Source organism: Cupressus sempervirens, chromosome 9 (assembly GCF_028749045.1).
Source record: "Cupressus sempervirens isolate cs-2001-9-10 chromosome 9, ASM2874904v1, whole genome shotgun sequence".
Taxonomy (NCBI): domain Eukaryota; kingdom Viridiplantae; phylum Streptophyta; class Pinopsida; order Cupressales; family Cupressaceae; genus Cupressus; species Cupressus sempervirens.
In genome coordinates, this window is record NC_143126.1 from 274435261 (window position 1) to 274445595 (window position 10335).

The window sequence follows — 10335 nt, forward strand, 5'->3', positions numbered from 1 at the left end:
CAATCTCTTTTATTAATATGCATGATTATTCAAGAATGGCAAGCAACAATTTTAGTCTCTTTGTTTTTAATATGATGTTCTATTTTTTCTAATATGGTATTAGAGCCATCTTCCTGTTAAATTGTGTGTGCTAGAGAAAAAGCTATCAAGGAGATGAGGCTTGGAGAAGAACCACTAGATCTTTGTGGTGATGATGATTTCAATGAAGATGAAGGTCCTATCATGTTTTGAATGTAGGGAAGGATGTGTAGAGGCTAGATAGATGGTCAATAGTCTGAGGTGCTAATGGAGCATGAAAACTATACCTCATTGGGGTTATGAGACATACATTTGTGGATTTGTGTCCAATTATTCAGGGAGATATGAAAATTTGGAAGCTTAACATCATACCTTTATGAGGGTTATAAAGCATTTCATGGGAAAATGGTGTCCAATGGTGTTTCGAAGCTGGATGATAGCTACATGACTACATCAATAGTTGGGAGTAACTTGAGGAAGCCTTACTAGTCTATGATTTATCTTTTAAAGAACTAATTTCTACATAATACTTTTTAGTTGTCACATTAAGTGGTGATGTTGGAGTTAATGTTCTAACTATAGTGAATAAATCATATACGATTATGTGTGTTGCATATGTAGCAAAGAGTTTGAGTTACAAACAATGACTAGTTGTAAATGTGTCTCTCATATTCAATTAGGTGTCAAGTTCATGTGTGTGTTGCCAATCATGAAGTAGTTTGTTGTCAATCTAAATAGTAGTCATTTAGAAATGGTGGTGGGTCAATCTCTTGTATAAATATGCATATATTATTCAAGAATAACAAGCAACAATTTTAGTCTCTCTGTTTTTAATTTGATGTTCTATTTTTTCTAATAATTAGATGTTTAATACAACAAAATAGAAGCTCTGTGTGTTTAAATTACACAATATTATAATTAATATAATTTATTTATCATTACATTAAATCAAATCAAATTCCACCTAGATCTCTAAAGGTGAACCCAAATACAAAGTGTAGAGGCAAGGAAAATAATAATAATAAAAGAATTCCATATAACATTCTAAGGAATAAAGAGTAATATTAGAATGAAAAATTACCACTTAAGTGTGATAAAAGAATTCTATAGAACAATAGAACAATCCGGGGGATAACATTGAACCCACACACCCCCCCCCGAAAAAAAGAGAGGGGAGGGGGGTAATAAAATAATAAATTTGAGTTTGAAGCTTTTGGAAAGTATGTTTAGATTATCCTAATTTAAGGAACTAACAAAATAAGTAAAATAATATTAAATATATTTGAGTTAAACAGATTTGGGGTAAGTATTATGAAGGATTTATAATACATTTATGAATAAAAGATTTTTAGATAAGATATTATATATGTTCTTTATTTATTTATTGAAAGGAAATAAATAAATTTAATGAATGAAAGAATAATGTAGGTATACATGAAATAGTTTTAAAATATTATTTGTTAAATGAATAATGTTTTATGTTTGGATTCCAAATCGTAGGAATGCTTATTAAATTTAGAAAATATTATGATGATAATAAAAGTCTTAGTATTATATAATGTCTTGAATTATTATTGTGTGATTTTAGTAAAAAACAAAAAATATTGAGAAGTTTGGTGAAGGGTAAGATTTTATACATGTCAACATATTACACATTTGCATATAAGTATAATATACATAGGTATAATACCCACCCTTGAGTACCAAACATGGGTTAGTGTATTTTACAATTTTATTAGGTTTCTCAACATGTACACTTATTGCACTATTTTTCAAGTATGGTGTGACAAACTTTGTTCTTCAATGTGTTACACTTTAAAATATATATATTAAAAATGTTGTATTTTGTTAGGTTGTATTGACTATCATTATTGTTTGGCAACTTGCCTCCAACAAGTGTGGCATGTACCAGTGAAACCAATTATATGTAGAAAATCTATTGTTAAGATTAATGATATTAGGTATGGTAATCCACCATGTCACTCAATAACATTATCGATAGCTCTTCTCTAAGTGGGGAGAGTTCTTGATGTATCAATCATTTCTTTTTCTTGTTCTTGTTTGAATGCAAAAAATAACAATCTATAATACTACAACTCATAATGTTTAAATTTATTAGATACAAAGGATAGTGGTTCCCATGTCTTTAATTTCAATATATGTTTTGCTATTAAATTAGAAACTCATTTCACCTTAAAATATTTACATTCTATCCTTTTGCATAAGGTGAGACTAAAGCTCTTCAGAGCTCTTGTTAATTAAAAATACCAAATTATGAAAAAATAATAACATTCTAAAATATCCATAGTAATAAACTAAATAAAATTGTATTAAGTGAAAAATACTAAAAATATAAATAAAATAATAATAACTTCATATTTCAATAAAAAAGTTTATATCATAAGTTTAAAACTAGCACTTGCGTGATATGAGGTGCAAGGGAATAATTGATAGGCAATTTTGTACATGTTACTTTAAATTAACTACCTATATGTCTAAGCATGTAAAATTGAACGGATTATCTAGGGAATTTCTACTGTGTGCATCATTTGCCCTTGTCAAAGAGCTTTCTTGGCTCCTGTGGTCATGGCATGAAAAATAGAGTTGCCAAATAGATAGGTTACTCATTTCACAAATTCTTGTCATAGAAGATGGACTCAATAACTCAAGAAACAAGAAAAGGAAAGGTAGCTCAACATGCTCAACTGGTGAAAATTCTAGGGTAAATCACCATGCACTATCTTGCTTCTCAAATTTATAGGGAGCATTAATCATTCTCCTTCATTGTGACATTGAAGGATGCCTCTAAGACAAAGCCTTCTTGTCTCCCTTGCCATTTGTCATGGTTTTATTGAGGCAAGAGTGATTTTTCTTTTTAAGCTTCAACACTCTTTACTTTGTTCATAGGAAACCTGATGATTGGAAGTGTCAAAATATCAAGTTCAAAAAAATGATTTAGAGTATAAACCCAAGTGTCCTTTCATGTTTTGTAGTTTCTCGCATGATGGTTAATATTTTGAGAACTATTGAGTGAGCCCTTCTCACATGTTGCTATCTAATCCTGGACATAGAACTCCCCTTCATCCCAAAGGAGGTATGAAAAATAATATGATGACTAGCTGCCATAATCTCTCCACATAATTGCAAACATATATATATATATATATATATATATATATATATATATATATATAAAATTAGAGGAAGACTACTTAAAGGATCTCATTTTCAAGAAAATAACTCTTATCAAAGTTAGCTCAAATAAACCAAGTGTATATCACAATCTACTTTTAATATTAATCATAGAGATGTTAATGAAACATTATGCATACAAAGCCATTAAATTATGATCAAAAGGTTCAAAAAGAAAGGAAAGTAAAGGTTAGTACACCCAAAATAACCAACCATCAATGTAATAATTACTTACTACAATGAAATTAAAAACAATTGCAAGATTCTTTAGAGGACTAATTTGAACCTAAAATCACATCACACAGTAACAAAAAATTATTACAATCTAAAACACATGTAGATACTACCAAGTGACATGTTGTCTCTAACAAAATATCTTGGGTCTATTCAAAGGGCTTTGAAACACAAACTCACAAATCTTGAATATCAACACTTGTAGTGGTTGTTCCATTTTAGCAATAATTAGTATATTGAATGGACAATTGATACTTAACAATATACAAAGTAGACAATGACAAAAATATTGGCAATTAAAAATTCAATTTAAACTTCATTTATACAAATATGTCAAATACCTTTAAGTATGTGAGTCTTCTCAAATTTGTGGTTATTTGAAATACTCTGACCCTATATTGATAGGTAGAAGTTCAACACATGACAAGATTTATGCATAATTTTTAGAAAAAATTAAAATTAAAATTAAAAAACTATTTTACATATTATTTTACAATTTACGAGTCTAATATTATTTATTCTAAATTTTGTATTTTTATTCAATAAAATACACAATTTATATTGATTATTTTAACAATTTAAAAAAGATTAGTCGTAATGCCAATTTTATAATTTATTTTAATTTTGATATTTTTATTTGATAAAAAAGATTCTTTATTTTGATTATTTTATTTATTAACAAATAGAAATCAATTAATGAAAAAATATTTAATTTTTAATATAAAAAATCTTAAATTAAATTAAATTTAAATTAATTAAGTAGGTGATAGTTTCTTTTTTATGAAAATAAAATATTGAGAAACTATTTAGTTGATTGTTCATATAAAAAGTAATTTTAAAATTTAATATATAAAGTTGTTCAAATATTATTAAAATTTGTTTTTCAAAATGTGAAGATATTATCATTGCATTTAGATTTTTTCTATTTTATTCATTCAAGGATCTTACTTTAATTAGAATGAGATTTTTTTTGTAATTATAATATAATTTTAACACTTTATTTGATTTATACATATGTTTTTTTACGAAAAATAAATAAAATTTAAGTTGTATACAATTAATTTTATCTATTAAGCTATTATTGTTTATTTTTATTTTCAAAATGATTAATAAAAAAGATAAAGTAAAAAATTAAATACTTTTTCTTTTAAATGAAATTTTATGGAGATTTAAAAAATAAATAAAATATAGGATATTTATTTTTTATGATGATAAAAATATTTATTTAATTTTCAATAAAAAGTTTAACTTTTATTTCTTGATCAGTAAACGATTGAAACCTTTTGATTATTTTATATCATAAAAACAATTACAAAATTCTCCATTAAAGCAGGCACTAGTAGGAAAGAACGCAAAAGAAAACCTCCAGTCTTACCTAGGACCTAGGTCTTATTTTGAAAAATCCTTAAGAGGGGCAATACCCCAATATTTATAATTTTAATTCTACTTTTCCTATTTTATATAGTTTACCAATATCTTTTTTAGGTACTCTGGAAGACATTCCTTCCTTTTCTTCAAGATCCAAAATTTTAAGTACAATAATCGAAAAAGGAGATTTAGAGGAGTTAACTCTCCCTATCTTTCACTAAAATTACTTAAAATATGAGGCACCTTCCTGTCATACTGCAAAACGACAACTTCTATTTCCACTTTAGGTGTTACTACTTTTTACTCTTAGATAATCTTATTTTACGACATCTAATCCCTTCTATTAATATCATTACTTGTCTTTGGTAATAGACAGATAAATCCTAACTAAAAATAAGTCAAAACCATGAGAGAATACCTAATGATGGGAAATAGAATAAAGCAAAAATAATGAATGCCTAGGGATTACTATAGTCCTTACTGCTTTTAATAACATGGAAAAATGATTAATCTTATATTGAAAATAAATCCTTAAACTTAACAACAAGAAGATTTAAATACTTAATCGATGATCTCAATCTATCGAATAGTCTAATTTGAATAACTAATAATCTCAGAGCGCAAGACTGCAAAAAGTAACTTTAACATTAAATTGCTTAAACTTAAAAGAGTATCTTATATTATATTCTTCTAATTTATAATTACATATACATAGTTGAGACAAAACTAGACTAACAACATACCAAACAACCAACAAATTTGATGGCAAGAGAGTGAGGGTTGAACAAAACGATGCCCACAAGCAAGGACTAAACCACCTATGGTAGGGCCAAACGGAACAAAAACCCTAGTGTCAATGATCATTAAAATATCATACTATCAAAAAAGATAACAAGATAGGGCATAGTACCTAGACAAATCCCCACCCAAAATATTAGACCCGCCATTAGATTCCCCACTAGATTTCCATGTAACCATGATGATGTCTGTCGCTTCTTCCAGATCTTTTTCCCTTGAGCTTGATGGAAAGACGAATGCCATTTTTTCCTTGCTAAATTTGAACAAATTTGGTAAACTAAATTCCAAAAGGTTGATATCATCAAAAACCCCTAGCTCTATGTAGGCATCAAAAGTTTGAATATAATGTAGGAGCCAATTCTTGTCTAGGTCTTCCAATATACATCTCAAGCAAAGCAGAAAGATGATTCTATCTTCCATCTTTGGTCACTCCTAATAGATTTGTAGATTTTCCCATATAACCATTATAGGCTGCCTTGCTACTTTGGAAAGTTCTAGACTCTTGGGGGGATATGACATGTAGACTTCAAGAAGGAGAATCCTGAGTTTTTCATCAATGTAGAGGACCACACGCTCTAAACCCTTTAGCCAAATTGTATCAAAAATATTCTTTAAAAGATGAATAATTTCCCATTTTCCTATGTTGGCCCTTGCCAAACACCCAATAAAGGAGCCTAAGACATTATTGTTAGTCCTCTAGGTGAAATTGTAATTAAAAACCCTCTCTCACAAAAGCCTATTGATGACAACCCTATTCATGTCATCTACAAGATTCAATGACCTATTCCACCTCTTAGGTTTGATGTTACCCTTAAATGTCATTGTGCATACCTCCAAGGCATAATATAGACAAATAGAAGAATCCATTCTCACCCTAAGACACAAAACACCTAAGAAGCTCTGACAAAAATAATAGAAATAAACCTAGAACTAGATTTGAAATACTCAACTTGGGGGCCCTAGAAGGATATAGAAATACATGATACCATATGCCACCTACTAATCATCATTACATATCATGAATTTTTCTAAGAGTTATGTTCATAATTGTTAGGTCGGGTCTAGATCGTAATCTTACCTACTAATGCGATTTATAATGTTATATTACTAAGATTAGTTAGAGTTTAAAATGATCCTGATAATGCTTATACTTATGAAAGAGGAAGCCAATTGCCACATTAAACTAATAGGCTAAGAGTAAATCGAAAGAAGCATAATATACTACCCCAATATTTTTATAAAATGATGATTGATGTCTAATGTTCCAAAATAAGTCAAAGATGATAACCCAAAGCTTTAGTGATAAAGTCCTCTCCTTCTACACCTTTGTTAGCTAGAAGATCTTTGTCTATGTTTCCTTCTTGATAGATATGATGTACTCTAGTTTCTTCAAATTTATCAATGATGCTAAGAACATTCTCTATCTTTGAGTTCATAATCCAATTAGGAGTTTTTCTATTCTTATAGCATTTAGAATTATCTATCAATCCCCTTCTATAATTAGTCTCCTTATTCCCAATTAAAGATCAATTTTAACCCTTGTTGTAGGGCTTCTAGTTCTACCATATTATTGGTTGTATTTCCTAATGGTTTGGCTCCCTTAATAATCTAATTTCCAGAAGTTGAACTGATGCAGTGCAAGGTAGGATAATCCCCAAAGGAGATGTCCTAGCCCATAGAAAATAACCACATAATGAAATATAAACAGTAACATAGAAATTTAGATCCAAAATAGTGCCAAATCTCATAATAGAATCATAAGATTCACATCCAACATGCTTGGCTTTAGGGCTTTCTAGGTTATAGCCAAATACATAAGCAATCACAATAGTAATTCTGCAAGATCCAACTAAATCCTAACTAGTCTAGATCCACATTCTAGTAGAAACCTCCAAGGAAGATCTCAACTTGTGCTCGCAAGCCCACCAAGAAATCTTCTTGTTTCCCAAGCCTTAGCTACTAGCTCTTCAAAGTTCTCTCCTCTGCCACATCCTCTTCTCCAAGTTGGATGAATAATGACCTAAGACTCTACAAAAATCCCCTACTTATACCCAACTAAGCCACAAGTTGGCCTAGTCCATTACAAATTAAAATAAACCCTTAAATTAAATATATGCATATGCCACAAGTCAGTTGCAACACTTATTAACTACCTACAACCCAAATTAAATGTCAAAAGGTCAACTCACATGCAACTTTGACAACATAGAAACCAAGACCAAACCTAGTGTCAAGAACCATCACCAAGCATCAACAAATCCTTAAGAATAACTGAGGACCCTATTGGGAATATGGTCAAATAGATGTTTTGAGAGTTTTCATTTATGGCAACATATATTCAACATTTCATCTATGCATTTAGCAATATAAAATTGTCTAAGTGTTAGACAGTTTATAGCAGCATAGAGAGCAGATGTGATGTCTACGAGCGACTCATTGAGAGTTAGCTTATGTACAGTTGAGGAAAGTTCTATGAAAGTTTCATGATGATGTATACTAGTTCACAAGTGTGTATGAATAATACAACACAAGTCATGATTGAAATACCAGTATGGGTATTTAACAGAGTAGAATAGAGCATATCCAAGAATTGGATTGTACAACTTGAGGAATCATTTTGGTGACAAAATAATTACTAAGTCATGATGAGCCGACTATGTGGATATTCTTCCATAAGTTATTTTATATTATTCCAAGCATGTGAAATCATGAAGGTTGACTAAGCTATGAATTATGAATGTGTGAGGTATAAGTAAAGATCTTATCTTGCAAAGATAAGTGTGAGACATATGTATGATCTATGCAATATTTGTGATTGATGTGAAGTCATTGAGATGATATGGAAACTATATTTGATGTATGATCAAAGCAAGTGTGAAATACAATAGACAAAAATGTAAGGAAACTCAGGTGCGGAAACAACTTCCTACACTAATCTCTTAAGAGAAGTATGGTGCAAATCCTATTAAAATATTTTACACTTACAGATTCAATATCATGTAAACAACAATATTTCAGCAAACCAAGCATAAAAAAAATAGATAGAGAAAGAAACACATAACACAAAGATTTTTCGATGGGGAAAAACCTTTCGGTAAAATAACCCCACCCCTCCAGAACCTGCACAATGTATTATCTTCAACAAAAGGTTACAATACACTTGCAATGCAAGTTCAACAATGACAACAGAAGACTCTAGTAGCAACTCACAATAACAACAATACACTTTCTCACATACTTCTCTTTGCAACCCTAAATTTTTTTATAACATGCGCTTCACTTTAGGGTTACTCCCAAAGGTAACCGTATTAAGGTTTTACCATTCTTCAAGAAAATAGGAACCTTAAAAAAAAATTCGGGGCAATGCCCTGAACCCCACTATTGGGGTAGAGTGTACAGTACTTGAATATATCAGTTGTCACATGTCTTCACTTGTCATTGAATCTTCCTGACATAGCTCTTATGTGTCATAGGAATCCGTCATAACCGTTTTAGCAATGATCTCCTTATACACAATTCAAGATGATGACACATCAACATTATTTGCAAGAAATACATATTAAAAAACAAATAATAAGAATAGGATTTATCCAAGGTTGAGACACCTTATTCTTAACAAAAAAGTATTGTATGTATATCTATTCTTGTGAAGAATTGAATTGTATAATTACATGTTAGGGCAGTGGGCTCTTCTTGCATACTTTGTATTTTGATCTACCAACTCCTAATATGGTTGAAGAAACTCCTAACAGGGTTGGGGCTTCTAACAAGGCTTGGTCCTTTAACAAGGACTCAAGACACTATATGTACTTCACAGGCTCCTAACAAGGTCAATATCCTTAATAGGATTCTTTTGTTTAGTGAATTATCTTGTGGGTATAATCCCCACCAGGGTTTTCCCTTGGCCATAGTTTCCCTAGTTCACAAATAATGGTGTTATGAGTTCTCTATGTTTATGGTTATATTTACTATTTTTTGGGCGGTCATTATGCACGAGGTTAATGGTAGGAATCCATTGCATAATTCCTCTATTGAAAAGCTAATCTTTTGGGATCAACTCCAAGGTTCAGTATTTGTCTTGCGATGTACCAAAATTTTCTTAGTTGAAGATAAATGTGATTTCTTACAAGGATACCTTTGCTAGTTCTATTATGATCTTGGAATGAAGTAAATCTATTTGCTATCTCAAAATCACACACAAAAGAACAATATTTTTGTATTTTTTGGGTCTTCAATGAATGCAATTCTAACAATGCAACTAAAATGAGTTCCTATTCTAGCAGGGGTTAGCAAAGAAAATAATGAAACTAAAAGCAAATAACATGAAATTTAAATAACATGAAATTGAAATCCTAAACAGACATAATCTACAAAAAACAACAAACTATGAATTAAGCTTTCGAATAAATTGGTAGGAAACTAATGAAAAGAGGAGCAACGCTTCCCAAAATCCATTAATGCAATCGTTGATGGGGAATTTCAATAACTGAATGATGTTTCACTCTTCATCAAATCACAAGGCCATGGAAAGTGCGCTCATGCGAGATGAAATGCTATGCAGACACAATTTAATGATCTCTTCTCAAGCTCGTTACGTCAACATAATTTGTAAATATGTAGCAAACACCAGAACTAAAAGATTGCACAACCAAAAACAACACAATAAACCTTTGGCTCAATCACAATTTTATGAATCAAATTCACAAAAATATGGCACATTCAGGC